A 17572-nucleotide genomic window follows, 5' to 3' on the forward strand; every position below is an offset into this window, starting at 1 on the left:
CTGATAAGTTCACTCTGTTCCAGAACTTTTAAATCATATATTAAACAAAAATGTATCAAACTACCAGGTGTACCAGTTAATAATGCGGATTTTGTAATCAAAGAAAACCTGACAATTTCAAGAGAAACATCAAAAGTGCTTTATTCAAAGTAATGTCCATCGCTAGCTACACATTTCCCCCATCTTTCAGGTAATTTGTGGATACCATCCCAATACAACTTTTCTTGTTTTGAGGCACATCATTCAGAGGCCCAATTTTCCACATCTTTGTACATTTTGAAGTGCTGCTCAGAAAGTGCGTGTGCCATCGATTGGAACAAATGGTAATCTGAAGGAGCAAGGTCTGGTGAATATGGCGGGTGGGTTAATACTTCCCAGGCAAGATCTTTTAACGTGTCTTTAACTGGTTTTGAAGTGTGTGATGGTGCGTTATCATGAAGCAAAATTACTTTGCCATGTCTTCTGGCACATTCTGATCGTTTCACGATCAAAGCGTGGTTCAAATTGATTATTTGTTGTTAGTAGTGATCAGTGTTATCAGTTTCACCTGGTTTTAGAAGCTCATAATACACCACACCTTCCTGATCCCACCAAATGCATTTTCGAAGCAATTTTGCAGTCGATGTTGATGGTTGACCTGGATCAACCCATGAGTCGGTGTGTTTGCGATTCTCAAAATAAAACCAATTTTCATCGCCAGTCGCAATTCGATGCAAAAAAGACTTCCTTTCGTGCTGTTGAAGCAACATTTTACTGATGACTTTTCGGTTTTCCATTTGTCTTTCGTTCAATTGATGTGGCACCCATTTTCCTTCCTTTAAAATCTTTCCCATTGCTTATAAATGACTGGAAATTGCTGAGCAACGTTTAATCTTTCTGCAAGTTGTTTTTGAGTTTGACATGCATCTTCATCCAATAATGCTTATAATTGTTGGTCTTCAAACTTTTCGGTTGACCTGAATGTTCTTTGTCTTTCACATCAAAATCATCACCTTTAAAGCGTTTAAACCAGCGTTCACAAGTATCTTGAGATGGAGCATGTTCACCATAAGCTTCCCGAAGTATTCAGCAGCACTTTTCTTCAAAATAAAGTAATGATTTATAACTTCTTGCAAATGCTCTTCTTTTGGCATGAAAATCGACATTTTTAAGCGTAAAAATATCTATGATGTTAACACCCTCAAAAAATTTGACATATGAAGTTTTGAAGTTTGTTGTCAATACAACAAAATAGCATACATATCAAATTGCATATATATCAACTTATGTGTAACTCCATCTATTGAAAAAAATCCGCACTATTAACTGATACACCTAGTAGACTACCAGGTATACACTATGTTAAATGTATGGTGGTTTCAAAGTTAAAATAAAAACATATTTAGCATTCGGTTATAAGAAAATTTCACTTTCCAGAATATCCTTAAAAGCTTATTAAAGTATTTTAAAATAAAGTTACTAAACAAAAATAGAATGAAAAAATTCAGTTTATTTTTTATAAGAGCCTGTTACATTTTTACAGTATTCAAAATAAATGGTATTTACCCTTTAAACAAAGTATTTTCAAAATAATTTATAATTTGAGCTCTAAAAAGCCAATAAATATTAAGGTCAACCTGTACACAATATACATATTCAAACTGCATACACACACAAAAAAAATGTTAAAACTGGAGTCTAAGGATTTTATTATCACTTAGTTATTAAGTCAATCAGGATTTAAAAGACTGTCCTGTTTGAAAGGGTAGTAGTTTTTCATTATCAAAAAGAACTAAGAACTTCCTGAGATCTGCATCAAACATGTAGTCAAAAGAATAAGAAATGTATTCAAGTTCAATCCATCAGAACACTCAATAATTAATAATTAGCCTTATTATTTTAATATATTGCATTTGTAATGACTAAATCACTGTGACTAATAATCTATTTTCTTACCCATTTCTTATAGACTTCCTATAAAAATATGGATGTATTTTTTTAATATATATTTTTTTTATTGATTTCAGAGAGGATGGGAGAGAAAGAGAGAGATAGAAACATCAATGATGAGAGGGAATTATTGACTGGCTGCTTCCTGCACATCGGACCAAGCCCGCAACCCAGGCATGTGACCTTGACCGGAAAAAAACCTGGGACCCTTGGGTCTGCAGGCCGTCACTCCATCCACTGAGCCAAATCGGTTAGGGCAATATGAATGTATCTTCAAGTAAACAAAGACAGTGAGAAAGAAAAAGAGGGAAGAGAGGGCAGAAGAGGGAAATTTCCAATGAATTCTTACATTTTACTTTGCCCAAATACAGAGAATTCCAAAATTATTTTTAGAAAGCAAATTTAAAGATATATGTGTCCTGCAGCCTAGTTTGAAATTAATGGTAATAAACATTTTATGGTCAAACTAAAATAATAAATTTAGAGAAGAAATTGGTAATCACTTGCTCGATATATAATTTCAAGATCAGCTCAAATCTCTACTTTTAAGACTCATCAAGAAACAAAGAGATAGAAACCAAATAAATAAAATCTGAAACCAAAGTAGTGAAGTAACCATTGACACCACAGAAATACAAAGGATTATAAAAAAACTACTATGAACAAGTATATGCCAACAAGCTAGACAATGTGGATGAAATGGACAAATTCCTAGAAATGTACAATCTTCCAAAACTAAATCAGAAAGAATCAGAAAACCTGAATAGCACAATAACAACTGAAGAAATTGAAGCAGTAATAAAAAAAAATTCCCAGCCAACAAAAGCCCTTATCTGGATGGCTTCACAGGAGAGTTTTACTGAACATTCAAAGAAGAACTAACACCTATCCTCTTCAAACTATTCAAAAAAAAAAATCCAAGAGGAAGGAACACTTCCAAGCTCTTTTTATGAGGCCAGTATTATTCTAATTCCAAAAATTAAGACATTACAAAGAAAGAGAATTACAGGCCAATATGCCTGATGAACATAGATGCTAAAATCCTCAACAAAATATTAGCAAATCGCATCCAGCAATATATTAAAAAGACTATACGCCATGACCAAGTGGGATTTATTCCAGGGATGCAAGGCTAGTACAATATTCACAAATCAATAAACATGATGCATCACGTAAACAAATTCAAAGACAAAAATCACATGATTATATAGAAAAAGCATTTGACAAAATCCAACACCCATTTTTCACAAAAAAACAAACAAAAACTCTCAGCAGAGTTGTCATAGATTGATCATACCTCAATATAAATGCCATACGTGACGAATCTATAGCTAACATCATACTCAGTGGGAAAAACCTAAAACCATTTCCCCTAAGAACCTGAATAAGACAGCGATGTCCACTTTAACCACTCTTATTTAACATAGCACTGGAAGTCCTCACAATGATTAGACAAGAAGAAAACATAAAAGGCTTCCAATTTGGAAAGGATAAAGTAAAACTCTCATTATTTGCAAATGACATGATATTGTACATAGAAAACATTAAGACTGCATCAAAAAACTACTAGATTTAATAAATGAATTTGGCAATGTAGCAGGATACAAAATCAACACCCAGAAATCAATGGCATTTTTATACAGCAATAATGAACTCTCAAAAAGAGAAACTAAACAATCCCATTTACCATTGCAACAACAACAAAATAAGATACTTAAGAATAAACTTAACCAAGGATGTAAAAGACTTGTACATGAAAAACTACAGGATGTTGAAAAACAGAGATAGAGGAAGATATAAACAAGTGGAAGAATAAACCATGTTCACGGATGGGTAGAATTAACATCATTAAAATGTCCATACTACCCAAGGCAATCTAGATTGAAATACCAACAGCATATTTCACAGATCGAGAGCAAATACTTCACAATCCTATCTAATAAAAGAGTAATATGCAAATTGACCATACATCCACTACACCCACAAGCCACGTCCACCAGCCAATCAGGAGCGAGTATGCAAATTAACCCAACAAGACGGCTGCAGCCACGGAGGGAGCAGGAGGCTTGAGTTGCCCCTGGCAATGGAGGAAGCCAAGCTTTCCGCCTGCTCTGGCCTGCCTTGGCCTCTGCTTAAGGCTACAAAGTTTCAATTATAAAAGATAAATATTCCAACAAAAATGGCGGCAGGGCACTTCCAAACCCCATACAAAAAGGAGGAATCTGCAGATCTCTCTGTAGCTCCTGCTGGGTGACTCCAGGCAGTGGCTAACTTTGCACCTCCCTAGAGACCCAAGAGCCAGTGTACCCAGTGGTCAGTGTGAGACCATACCAGATTACAACTCTTCACATCCATAAGTGACACACTCAAGGGGCAGACTCAAGGAACACCAAAGCCCCACTGAAGCAAGTCCTGCTCCATAAGGGTGTCTCCTGCACAGCAGCTCTTCCACTGTAGTCGAAGCTGGTCCCCACAGCCAATTGGCCTAGAGGTCAATTCCTCCCAGTAACAACAACAGCAATCAAGGCTCAACTACAACAAAACTGTGCACACAGCCCACAAAGGGGTGCACCAAGAGTGTCCACCTCGGGTGGTTGGGGAGGCTGAGCCACTAGGCCCTATAGGACACCTACTACACAAGGCCACTCTATCAACTCAAGGAGACTTAGCAGCTACCCAATACATAGAAACAAACACCAGTAAGCAGCCAAAATACGGAGACAAAGAAACGTGTCACAAATGAAAGAAATAGAAGAAAGCAAACTACTGGATATAGAGTTCAAAAACACAGTTATAAGGTTACTCAAGAATCTTACCTCCGAGGAACTTAGTGAGACTTTCAAGGATCTTAGTGAGAATGCCAAAAAAATGGAAAAGGACCAGTCAGAAATTAAGCATACACTGACTGAAATAAAGAATATACAGGGATTCAACAGTAGACTAGAGGATCCCAAGAATCAAGTGAAAGATTTGAAATATGAGGAAGCAAAAAAACCCCAACCAGAAAAGATAAAACAATCCAAAAATATGAAGATAGTGTAAGGAGCCTCTGGGACAACTTCAAGCATATCAACATCGAATTATGGGGGTGCCAAAAGAAGAGAGAGAGCAAGATATTGAAAACCTATTTTAAGACATAATGACAGAAAACTTCCACTACTTGGTGAAAGAAATAGACTTACAAGTCCAGGAAGCACAGAGAACCCCAAACAAGAGGAACCCAAAGAAGACCACACCAAGACACATCATAATTAAAATGCCAAGGGCAAAACACACAGAGAGAATCTTAAAAGCAGCAAGAGAAAAACAGTTAGTTACCTACAAGGGAGTGCCCATACGACTGTCAGCTGATTTCTCAACAGAAACTATGTAGGTCAGAAGGGAGTGGCAAGAAATATTCAAAGTGATGAATAGCGAGAACCTACAACCAAGATTGCTCTACCCAGCAAAGCTATCATTTAGGAATTGAAGGTTAGATAAAGAGCTTCACAGATAAGAAAAAGCTAAAGGAGTTCATCACCACCAAACCAGTATTATATGAAATGCTGAAGGGTATTCTTTAAGAAGAGGAAGAAGAAGAAAAAGGTAAAGATAAAAAATTATGAACAAATACTTATCAACAAGTGAATCTAAAAATAAAATGAATAAAAAATCTGATGAACAGAATAAACTGATGAATGTAATAGAATCAGGGGCATGGAAATGGAGCGGACGGACAATTCTCGGGCGGAAGGGGTGTGGAAGGGTGTGGGAAGAGATTAGACAAAGATCTTATATACATGTATGCAGTACCTATGGATGCGGGCAGTAGGATGGCGAGGGCCTGGGGTGGGGTGGAAACCGGGTGGAGGGGAGCTATGGGGGTAAAAAAGAGGGACATCTGTAATAATCTCAACAATAAAGATTTAAAAAAATAATGAAAAAATAAAAAGATCACATACTATGATCAAGTGAGATTTATTCTGGGGATACAAGGTTCGCGAATCAGTAAACATGATATAACACATAAACAAATTGAAGGATAAAAATCACAAGATATCAGTAGATACAAAGCATTTGATAAAATATAGCACTCATTTATGATAAAAACTCACAGCAAAGTGGAAATAGAGCGATCAGACATGAAGAAATTAAAGGTATCAAAATTGGAAAGGAGGAAGTAAAACTGTCACTCTTTACAGATAATACGATATTGAACATAGACCTTAAAGACTTCCCTCAAAAATTATTAGATCTAATAAGTGAATTTGGAAAAATAGCATGATACAAAATTAATATTCAGAAATTGGTGGCATTTTTATGCACCAATAATGAACTCTGAGAAAGAGAAATTAAGAAAATAATCCAATTTAATATTGCAACAACAGGAGATGAGGCAAAGCCACGCAATCGCCAGGTCCGCTCTCAGTCCACGCAGTCCATTGCGCTGCCCACCCACCCCACCCCACCCCATGCCTGCTGCTGCCACCATGGGAGTGCAGGTGGAGACCATCTCCCCTGGAGACAGTGACAGGCGCACCTTCCAGAAGCATGGCCAGACCTGCGTGGCGCACTACATGGGATGCTTGATGATGGGAAGAAATTTGATTCTTCCCAGGACAAAAACAAGCCCTTTAAGTTTATGCGAGGCAAGCAGGAGGTGATTCAAGGCTGGGAAGAAGTGATTTCCCAGATAAGTGTGGGTCAGAGAGCCAAACTGACTATCTCCCCAGACTATGCCTACGGTGCCACTGGGCACCAGGCATCACCCACCAAATGCCACTCTCGTCTTTGACGTGGAACTTCTAAAACTGGTGACAGGAATGGCCTACTCCTTGAGCTCCCTGTGCTTGGACGTGCCATGGAGGGATCTGGCGCTCCCCACATGCACACGTGAATCCGTTGGTAGCTTTTCCTGATATTCCACTACACTTTGTATAAACATCTGCCCCGACTGAATGTGTTCTGCTACCCAGATTTACTCTTCCCCTTTCTCCTCGTATTTGTGTTGACCTGAACTACATGCCATTAATCTCAAGTTACTCTTTTTGTTTTTGTTTTGGGGTTGAGATTCAGTTTCAGTGTTTTGGATCTAGGTTTCCACTTACATATTAGTCAAGTATTATTAACAGCAAAAGTAATGGGTTTAGACTAGGAATTGGTTTGTGGGGGATGCAAGAATCTTTTATTTTTTGGGGTGAAATTTTTATCTATTCTATATTAAACACTAGAGGCCCAGTGCACAAAATTCGTGCATGGGGGGGGGGGGGCTGTCCCTCAGCCCAGCCTGCACCCTCTCCAATCTGGAACCCCTCGAGGGATGTCCAAATGCCGGTGGGATCAGGCCTAAATGGGCAGTTGGACATCCCTCTCACAATCCAGGACTGCTGGCTCCCAACCGCTCACCTGCTTCTGCCTGATTGCTCCTAACCGCTTCTGCCTGCCAGCCTGATCACCCCCTAACCCAGGGGTGGGCAAACTTTTTGACTCCAGGGCCACAATGGGTTCTTAAACTGGACCGGAGGGCCGGAACAAAAGCGTGGATGGAGTGTTTGTGTGAACTAATATAAATTCAAAGTAAAGGAGTGGAGGGGAGAGCAAGAGAACCCTCCGCTATTTTGGCTCCACGGGCCGGATAGAACAGCCGAACGGGCTGGATCCGGCCCGCGGGCCGTAGTTTGCCCACGGCTGCCCTAACCACTCCCCTGCCAGCCTGATCGACGACTAACTGCTCCCCGGCCGGCCCGATTGCCCCTAACTGCCCTCCCCTGCCAGTCTGCTCGCCCCTAACTTTCCTCCCTTGCAGGCCTGGTCGCCCCCAACTGCCCTCCACAGCTGGCCTGGTCACCCCTAACTGCCCTCCCCTGCTGGCCTGGGTCCCCCGTCCCCCCACTGTCCTCCCCTGCAAGCCTGGTTCCCCCACAACTGCCCTCTCCTGCTGGCATGGTATCCCCAACTGCCCTCCTCTGCTGCCCTGTCACCCCTAACTGCCCTCCCTGCTGGCCTGATCGCCCACAACTGCCCTCCTCTGCCAGCCTGGTCGCCCCTAACTGCCCTCCCTGCTGGCCTGGTCCCCCCCAATTGTCCTCCCCTGCAGGCCTGGTCCCCTACAACTGCCCACAACTGCCCTCCCCTGCTGGCCATCTTGTGGCGGCCATCTTGTGTCTTGGAGTGATGGTCAATTTGCATATTACTCTTTTATTAGATAGGATTCTTGCTGCTGTGCTGCAAAGCCATAGCAGACTTAAGGCGCTGTTGAGGACCGAACTATCCAAGTTGAGAGATGTCTTTAGGTTGAATTAAGAGCCCTACCCAAAACTGAAGTGGGGAGGGGACAGCCCTGGCCTCCACTGCCCTATCCCACTCTCCCCTTAAACCCACTGCCTTTTAAAAGCAATTGTTTTCACTGCGATGTTGGACACTACAGGTATCTGTCCCCAGGCCAGCAGGCACCTCTGAAGCCTTCTTTGTGGCCTAACTCTCCCCCACCCCCCACCCCATCCTGTGTGTTTTTTTCTAATAGATATTCAGGAATTTTATAATGTCATAGCTTCCCAGGCTCCACTCCCTAAATTTAAGAACTTTCATAGAAAGTTTAAAATTGAAGGTGCTGTTTGTAGACACTTAAAACCCATGAAAGCCCAGCCATCATGACAAATCCTTGAGTGTTACCTTAAGAAAATGATGCTGGTCATCACAGCTTCAGCATCTCCCATTTTTTGATGCTCACCTCCCCCTGCTGAGCTCAAAGTTTCCTGGCTTTTTCTTCCCTCCTCTCACTCCTTTGTTGTCCTGTGTTGTAGTGATTTGGTGAGAGAAATTATTGCTGCCTATCCCCCACCCACCTCCCCTGCACTACATATGAATCTGAAGTTTTATTATTGCAATAAAAGTGCTTTACGCTGGCTTTTTTCCAAAAAAAAAAAAAAAAAAAAAAAGTTGCAACAACAAAAAATACGGTACCTAGGAATAAATTTAACCAAGGAGGTAAATGACCTTTACTTGGAAAATTATAGGGCCTGGAAAAAAGAAACTGAGGAAGCATATACTATGTTCATGTATTAGAAGAATTAACATCATTAAAACGTCTATACTATCCAAAGCAATCTATAGATTCCTATTAAAAAGCAATGAAATATTTCACAGGTCTAGAACAGTGGTTGGCAAACTGTGGCTTGCGAGCCACATGCAGTTCGCAAGCCGCGGTTTGCTGCTCTGTTGACTAATGAGTTTGCCAACCACTGGTCTAGAACAAACATGCCCAAAGTCTATATGCAACCACAAAAGACAAGAGCCTTAGCAATCTTGAGAAAAAAGTTGGGAGGTATTAAACTACCTGATATTAACTACACTACAAGGCCATAGTAATCAAAACAGCATGGTATTAGCCGAAACCGGTTTGGCTCAGTGGATAGAGCGTCAGCCTGTGGACTGAAGGGTCCCGGGTTCGATTCCGGTCAAGGGCATGTACCTTGGTTGCGGGCACATCCCCAGTGGGAGGTGTGCAGGAGGCAGCTGATCGATGTTTCTCTCTCATCGATGTTTCTAGCTCTCTATCCCTCTCCCTTCCTCTCTGTAAAATATCAATAAAATATATTAAAAAAAAAAAAAAAAAACAGCATGGTATTAGCACAAGAACAGGTATATTGATCAATGGAACAGAATAGAGAACACAGTAATAAACCAATGCCTCTATGGTCAATTACTATTTGACAAAGGAGGCAAGAATATACAATGGGATAAATGATGTTGGGAAAATTGGACGGATAGAGCAAAGTAATGAAACTAGACCACAACTTACACCACACCCAAGAATAAATTCAAAATGGATTATATTTAAATGTTATTTGCAAAACCATAAATACCCTAGGCACTACATTTCAGACATTTATTTTTTTCTTTTAAATATATTTTTATTGATTTCAGAGAGGAATGGAGAGAGATAGAAATATCAATGATGAGAGGGAATCATTGATGGCTGCATCCTGCACACCCCACACTGGGGATCAAGCCTGCAACCCAAGCATGTTCCCTGACCTGGAATTCAACCCTGACCTCCTGGTTCATAGGTCGACACTCAACCACTGAGCCAAGCCACCTGGGCCAGACATTTCTTGTAGCAATATTTTTTGCCCATATGTCTCCTAAGGCAAGAAAAACAAAGGAAAAAATGAACAAATGGGACTTCATCAAACTAAAAAGCTTTTGCACAGCAAAAGAAACCATCAATAAAATGATAAAGGAACCCACTGAATAGGACAACATATCTTACCTAATAAAAGACAAACATGTAAATTGACCATACCTGGGCTATGCCCACCTGCCAATCAGGAGTGATATGCATAAAACCCAACAAAGATGGCGGTTAATTTGCATACGCCATGGCAACGATGCAGGCGTTCTGCCCTACCCCTGGTCTCTCAGGGCCTCTGGGAAGCGTGGGAAGGCGGGGCCGGAGCAGAAAGAGGTGGCTCTGGGGCCAGGGTGGAGTGGAAAGGCGGTGCCGGCAGCCAGGGAAAGGAAGGCCCATTCTAGCACGAATCTTCATGCATCGGGCTTCTAGTTTGCCAATAAAGAACTTACACAACTCAACACCAAGAAGACAAACAACTAAATTTTAAAAAGCCAAAGGACCTGAATAGTCACATCTCCAAAGAGGACACAAAGATAGACATAAGAAAATAATGCTCAATGTCACTAATCATCAAAGATGTGAATTAAAACCACAATCAGGTATCACCTCTCACCTGTCATAATGCCTATCTTCACTAAATCAGCAAACAGGTGAGGATGTGTAGAAAAGAACCCTATTGCACTGTTGGTGGGAATTCAGACTGCAGCCACTGTGGAAAACAGTATGGAGTTCCCTTAAAAAATTAAAAATGTAACTGCCTCTTGATACAGCGATCCCACTTCTGGGAATATATCTTAAGAAACTTAAACATTATTTAGAAAAAATATATGCATCCCTATATTCATTATCGCATTATTTATAACTAGGGGCCCGATGCAAGAAATTCATGCAAGAGCAGGCCTTTGCAGCCCCGGCTGCCCCAGCCTCGCAGCCCCAGCTTCATCCGGAAGGTCATCTGGACGGTCGTTCTGCTGTTCAGCCGTTCGGTCGATTTGCATATTACGCTTTTATTATTATAGATGCCTGCGGGATTGGGCCGAAGCCAGCTCTCCGACATCCCCTGAGGGGTCCCGGATTGCGAGAGGGCGCAGGCCAGGCCGAGGGACCCCACCAGTGCATGATCGGGGTCGGGGAGAGACGTGGGAGGTTGGCCAGCAGGGGAGGGACCGCGGGAGGGCTCCAGGGCATGTCCGGCCTGTCTCACTCAGTCCCGATTGGCCGGACCCCAGCAGCAAGCTAACCTACTGGTCAGAACGTCTGCCCCCTAGTGGTCAGTGCACATCATAGTGAATGGTTGAGCGTCCTTAGCATATCATTAGCATATTACACTTTAATTGGTTGAACGGTCGACCAGTCACTGGACAGTTAGCATATTAGGCTTTTATTATACAGGCAGTCCTCGAGTTACATCAGACTTGACGTACCTCATTTCATGGTTAGTCGCCATCTCACATTTATTTATAAAAAAAAGTTCCGTCATTTCGACATATGTACATATGTGCTTTATGTTTTTTATTATTTATTTACCACAAGTAAAGGTCAGGAATTGTTATCTTTCTTTTAAATTTTTTTTACTGTTTTACTTCATTACTGCTGTGTATGTGCTCCATGTGAGTGACGGAGGTGCTTATGTAGGTGGGTTCCAACTTACGGCGAAAATTGCATTACATGGCACTGTAGGAACAGATCTCCGACGTAACCCGAAGACCTACTGTATAGGATAGCCAAGATCTGGAAACAGCCCAAGTGCCCATCAGTAGATTCGTGGGTAAAAAATGCTGTTGTATATTTACACAATGGAATACTACTGGGCTGTAAAAAAGAAGGAAATCTTACCTTTTGCAATAGCATGGATGAATCTGGAGATTATTATGCTAAGTGAAATAAGCCAGTCAGAGAAAGACAAATACCATATAATCTTACTTATATATGGAACCTAATGAACAAAATAAACTGACAAATAAAAACAGAGGCATAGACAGGGAACAGACTGACAGCTGTGAGAGGAGGGTAGGGGCTTTGGTGGGGCTAGATGAAAGAAGGTGAAAGGATTAAGAAAAATATCTATACTAATAAAAGGGTAATATGCTAATTAGACCAGACCTTCCGAGAGACCTTCCGGACGTCCTTCTGGACAAAGCCATGGTGGCGGGGTTGAGGCAGATGCTGTTAGGGGGGATCAGGCCAGGAGGAGAGGGCAGTTGAGGGTGATCAGGCCAGCGGGGGGGGGGGGGGGGCAATTGGGGGCAAGTAGGCCAGCAGGGGGGGCAGTTGGGGGCGAGCGGGCCAGCAGGGGGGGGGGCAGTTGGGGGCAATCAGGCCAGCAGAGGGGGCAGTTGGGGGCGAGCGGGCCAGCAGGGGGGGGCAGTTGGGGGTGAGCAGGCCAGTAGGCAGGTGAGCGGTTAGGAGCCAGCGGTTCTGGATTGCAAGAGGGATATCCCCCGAGGGGTCCCAGATTGGAGAGGGTGCAGGCTGGGTTGTGGGACACGGCCCACCCCCCCCCCCCGCCCCATGCACAAATTTTGCGCACCGGGCCACTAGTACATATATAGGTATATAAAACACATAGACACTGGCAACAGTGTGGTCATAGCCAGAGGGAAAGGGGGATGGGAATAGATGGAGGAGAGCAAAGGGCACCTAAGGCAGAATATTGATGATGTTTTATTGAGTTGTACACTTGAAACATGTTATGATTTTGTGAACCAATGTCACCCCAATAATTCAATTAAAAAACACACATTGAAAAACGAAAACAAAACTGAACTCACGTATTAATCAAGAGAGTTTATCTGCTTCCTCCTTGATCATCTTACAATTCACCCATATATCCAACTGCCATAGTTATAGTACTCTCATTTATATATACTGTCTGTTAAAACCAGGCATGATTCTCCCATTAGAAAGGCAAAGACTACTTTTGACTTATAACTTGTATAAACTATAGAAGTTAATCATGGTGCCCCATTAATGGGAAAAAAAAGTATTTATATTTTCACCATGCCCAAATAATATAGGAAACACCAAAATTACAAACAAATCCAGTAAGTTGCTAGAGTTAAATTCAAACTACAGTTGGTAACTGTCAACAGATAATAGTGATGAAAATGCTGTAAAATTTGAATACTTCAAAATAGTGTTCTCAAAAAAAGTGTTACAAGGTTTAAAAAAGCAATAGGTTCAGAGTCAATATTCTGGAGACTTTATTCACTGTTTTAAGATTATTTAGAATTGTTTTTTTTTTTTTTCACATTACTGTCAAAGAAAAACTTGCACTGCAAGTGCAGTCACCTCCACTAAATTCTTTGATAACAGTACATAGATCTTTTTGGAAAATCTATACACTTAAGGTAAAATTATTGGTAACAACACTAAATAAATAAGGAGGTACTTACATGTGAAAAAAATAGGTTGTTCTAAGATTAATGATTTTACCAAAAACTCTATTCTAATTCTCATTTTAAAAAGATGTGAAGCACAGAAGAAAAATAAATGTGAGGCCAATTTAGAATAATAGCATGCTGTTATTCCTGGTGATTTAAAACCTTGTGAATCATGATACTATACATTAACATTGTACTATTTTAGTTCTTAAATGGTATACAATGCTATATGATACCACATAAATCCATGCAATGGAATTCTAAAAAGAAAAAGACAAATTTGTAATAACAAGAGATTAGTAAAACAGGAGTAGAGAGAAAGACTGACTGCATTGGTGCATAGGAAATGTTCTGTACCTCTTTTTTAAATATATTTTTATAGATTTAAGAGAGAAAGGGAGAGAGAGATAGAAACATCAATGATGAGAGAGAATCACTGATTGGCTGCCTCCTGCATGCCCCCCACTGGAGGATCAAGCCTGCAACTCAAGTATGTGCCCTTGTTCGGACCCTTGAGTCCGCAGGCCGATGCTCTATCCACTGAGCCAAACCGGTTAGGGCAATGTTCTGTATCTTGATTTTGGTAATGGTTTTATAAGCGTATACATCTGGCAAAACCCACTGATTTATACACTGTAAATGGATGCAGCCTATTGGACATAAAATTGTACCTCAATAAATTTAATTTTTAAAAATGATGCATCATAAACGTTACAAACTAAAACTATATTTCATTAAATTTGAGGGTCATCAAATTCTCTTTAAAAATTAAAAAAAAGATTTACTTGAGTATCATAAACAAGTCTTGAACTTTTATAAATTCAGAACTAACAATTTATATGATTTTTATTTAGGCATATTACCAAATACAGGCTGCAAGAAACATTATCTGTAGATGACCAGATTACCAAGTTCAAGTTCAAAGAACCTTTAAAAGTCATTTCCTCTAATATGAAGTAAACAGAGAACCTCATGGCCAAGTAGAAACAAGTTCAGCAGCTAATCCAAAGCATTAAAACAAGTGTTCAGGACCAGAATGTCTCAGAACATAGTTAAATTACACACAGACCAGCCTTCTTAGCATTCTTGAACACCTGATATAGTGACACACCTCAAGGTGGGACAAAATATCCAAGGTGTTTTGTGTTGAAGCAGCTCTTGAGAATAAAATGAAGAAACCACCTGAACATCTACCTGCTTCGTACATCCAGTCATTTCTCTGGTGGGCAGGGGATAGGGGGTGGGGATAATCAATATTCAAATGTATTAAAAAGATCAGACCTTTCACATAAAAACTTATAAATGTAGCAAGCAAAAGGGAGCAAAAAAATGTGACAGTCATTCTAATACTGGAGAACAGACTACAGAACAGTAGGGGCTTAATCACAAGGAACAACAACAGCCTGTAATTATTGGAATCCAGAGTCTAGGTCAGTGGTTGGCAAACTCTTTAGTCAACAGGGCAGCAAACCGCGGCTCGCAAGCCGCATGTGGCTTGCGAGCCGCAGTTTGCCGACCACTGGTCTAGGTAGAAATTCTAGGGATCACTCAGTCTTCAATGTTATAGTCCTTAAATGCATCCAGGCTACCAATACATCTGTTTTCTGTGGGTTTTTTAATCCTCATCTGAGGATATGTTTACTGATTTGAGAGAGGAAGAGGGAGAGAGAGAGAAAAAGAAACATTATGTGCCCCAAATGGGATGGAACCTGCAACCTAGATGTGTGCCCTGATTGGGAATCAAACCTGAAACCTTTTGGTATACAGGATGAGGCTCCAACAAGCTAAGCCACTCCCTCTGTTGTTTTTTAAATTGTACATTTGACAAATTTAAGACTTCCTAAATGGCAGATGCTGCTTTAAGTATGTGAACCCTGAGAAAGAAGCTGCTACTAAGAAGGGCTCCTGGTGGCTTAATTGACCTTAAATTAAAAACAAAACAAAACCAGAACCTAGCAGTTCTAAAAAGGGGCTCTCACCCAAACCACACTTCAGGGAGAAGTCTGCACTAAGCTCTGCACTGAACTGCCTTCCTACACTGTGTTTCTGTCTTCTGAGCCTGCCCTTGAGGAGTTCCTGAAATCCTATTTCAACCAACAGGACTGAGACATTCCTTATCTAAGTGGAGCTGTGCAACTATATCCCCATCAGCATCTTCACTGACCAATCCAGACATTGCCTTTTGGACCACACTGGGAAGATTTGAAGTCCTCATTTGCATGAGGATGGACCTATCAGGGACCAGGGACAGGGACTTCTGTCTATATAAACCAGCTCCCCTCTGGTTCAGAGAGCACCCTTTCCCTTTCCACCAAAGACAGAAGATTCCCTGGGTGGAGAGCAGTGCAGAGTGAGGCAGGGCAGAAAACAGCAGACCAATGCAGGGCACAACAGAACAGACCAGAGCAGAACAAGGATAACTAACTGAAAAGGGACCTGGTCCCAGAACCACCTCACTGCCATGCTGTATCACAATTGAGCTGTTTTGAACTGAATCAAGTTTCCTTCTTTGTGGCACTGCAAAGGGGAAGTTTGACAAGTACTTAACAAATATTAACTGATTTAATGCTAATACCAACCCATTAAGGCACATACTTTACAGATAAGGAAATTGAAGTACAGAGAGATTAAGTCACCTTCTCAAGGGTACTCATCAAACCTGGCAGTCAAGTTGCAAAGTCTATGCTTCTAAACACTAAACCACCTTGCCTCTCCTTATGAGTTTTTAATTGATAAACTTTCATGGATATGAACAAGGCTCTGCACTAGAGCAAAATACACTGACACTACTAGCCACTTGTTTAGTGGTCTTTTGTCAGTTAAATGCAGTTATTTAATCCCTGCAACAATATTATTTGTTAGATTTCTAGCAATAGTTTCAATTCTGACTGCATAGTGGAATCACCCAGAATTTTCATTTAATTGAAGTGGGAACTGGTCATTTATTTTAATACTCCCCAGATGAATGAATCCACTTTGTAGCCATGGTTCACAATCACAGGTCTATAGCAAGGTTGTAAACTCAAATACCTGGTGAAATAATATACAAAGCAATGAGGCGAGGGGCAAACTGAAGAGTCAAATTTAATTAAAAAAAAACACTGCATAGATAAAACTTTGTATCTACAAACACAATTTGGCTCATGGTGTATCTTCCATGTTAGGAGCACTCTTACTATATACATATTTATGATAAAAATCATTAATTCAAAACATAAAACTCTTTGAATACATTCTGTATGAGAAATGAAAAGAATCAAGAAAAGCGAGAAATCAATGGCATCAACATCTGTCATACCCTCGTGAAACTTTACCAATATGTGTACAACCACACAAATCACTTATTTAATGTAAACAAAGGATTTATGAACAACTTCTGGGACTTAATTTCTGTATAGATAGGAACAGGAATTTCTATAAAGTAGAGGAATTTTTGTATAAATGGGAATAAGGGATACTCAGACAACCCTTCCTCTCTAAAGGAATGAGGATTAGCCATCAATTCTAAAATAACCCTTACAATGGGCTTCAGTATATCTGCACGTAAAGCACAATAAATTAGTACAGTTTTAAATAAACTGTTCTCAGGTGTTTGAATTTTGCAGTCAATATAAATTTCATCTACAACATTTAGGAGATTAATATTGGTGTTTCAAAATTTTTTTTTTTGTTAAGTTAGAATATAAGTAAATTTACATAGATACAAAAAACTATTACCATCTTCTAATACTAACATACATAGAGACACACAATGCACCATTGCAACACCCCTATCAGTTTTTATCTCATTTTTAAGGCAGATATTTTACTTTATAGATAAGGAAATTGAAGTACAGAGATTTACTTGGCAAAACTTTATTTATTTTTAAATATTTGGCTGACACTGGTATGTAGAAACCAATGAGTAGGAAAGGGGGAATAGCAGATAAAAGAAATAAAATTCACAGTATACAGTAAAATAAGGCAACAAACATTTATCGAATATTTATTAAGAACGAAGTACTTTATTATATCTATATTCTAAAAATTTTAGTTTTATATACAGAAAATTGAATATTATTCATAATGATAATGTGGGCCATTTTTAAAAGGGTAACATTAATCTAACATACTCAATTTAAGGAGATATAACCATAAATTCATTACA

The 17572-nt window shown here is 40.2% G+C and overlaps 1 protein-coding gene and 1 pseudogene across 4 annotated transcripts in view; one reads left to right on the forward strand and one right to left on the reverse strand.

Moving 5' to 3' along the window:
- SAMTOR (S-adenosylmethionine sensor upstream of mTORC1) overlaps positions 1-17572 on the reverse strand; it is a 142561-nt gene that overhangs the window by 115077 nt on the left and 9912 nt on the right. The window lies entirely within an intron of this gene.
- On the forward strand, positions 6399-6827 carry LOC308245948 (peptidyl-prolyl cis-trans isomerase FKBP1A-like; annotated as a pseudogene). Its single transcript has one exon. The product of its transcript is annotated as a peptidyl-prolyl cis-trans isomerase FKBP1A-like (transcript).

This window comes from Plecotus auritus (genome assembly GCF_963455305.1).
Source record: "Plecotus auritus genome assembly, chromosome: 4".
NCBI lineage: Eukaryota > Metazoa > Chordata > Mammalia > Chiroptera > Vespertilionidae > Plecotus > Plecotus auritus.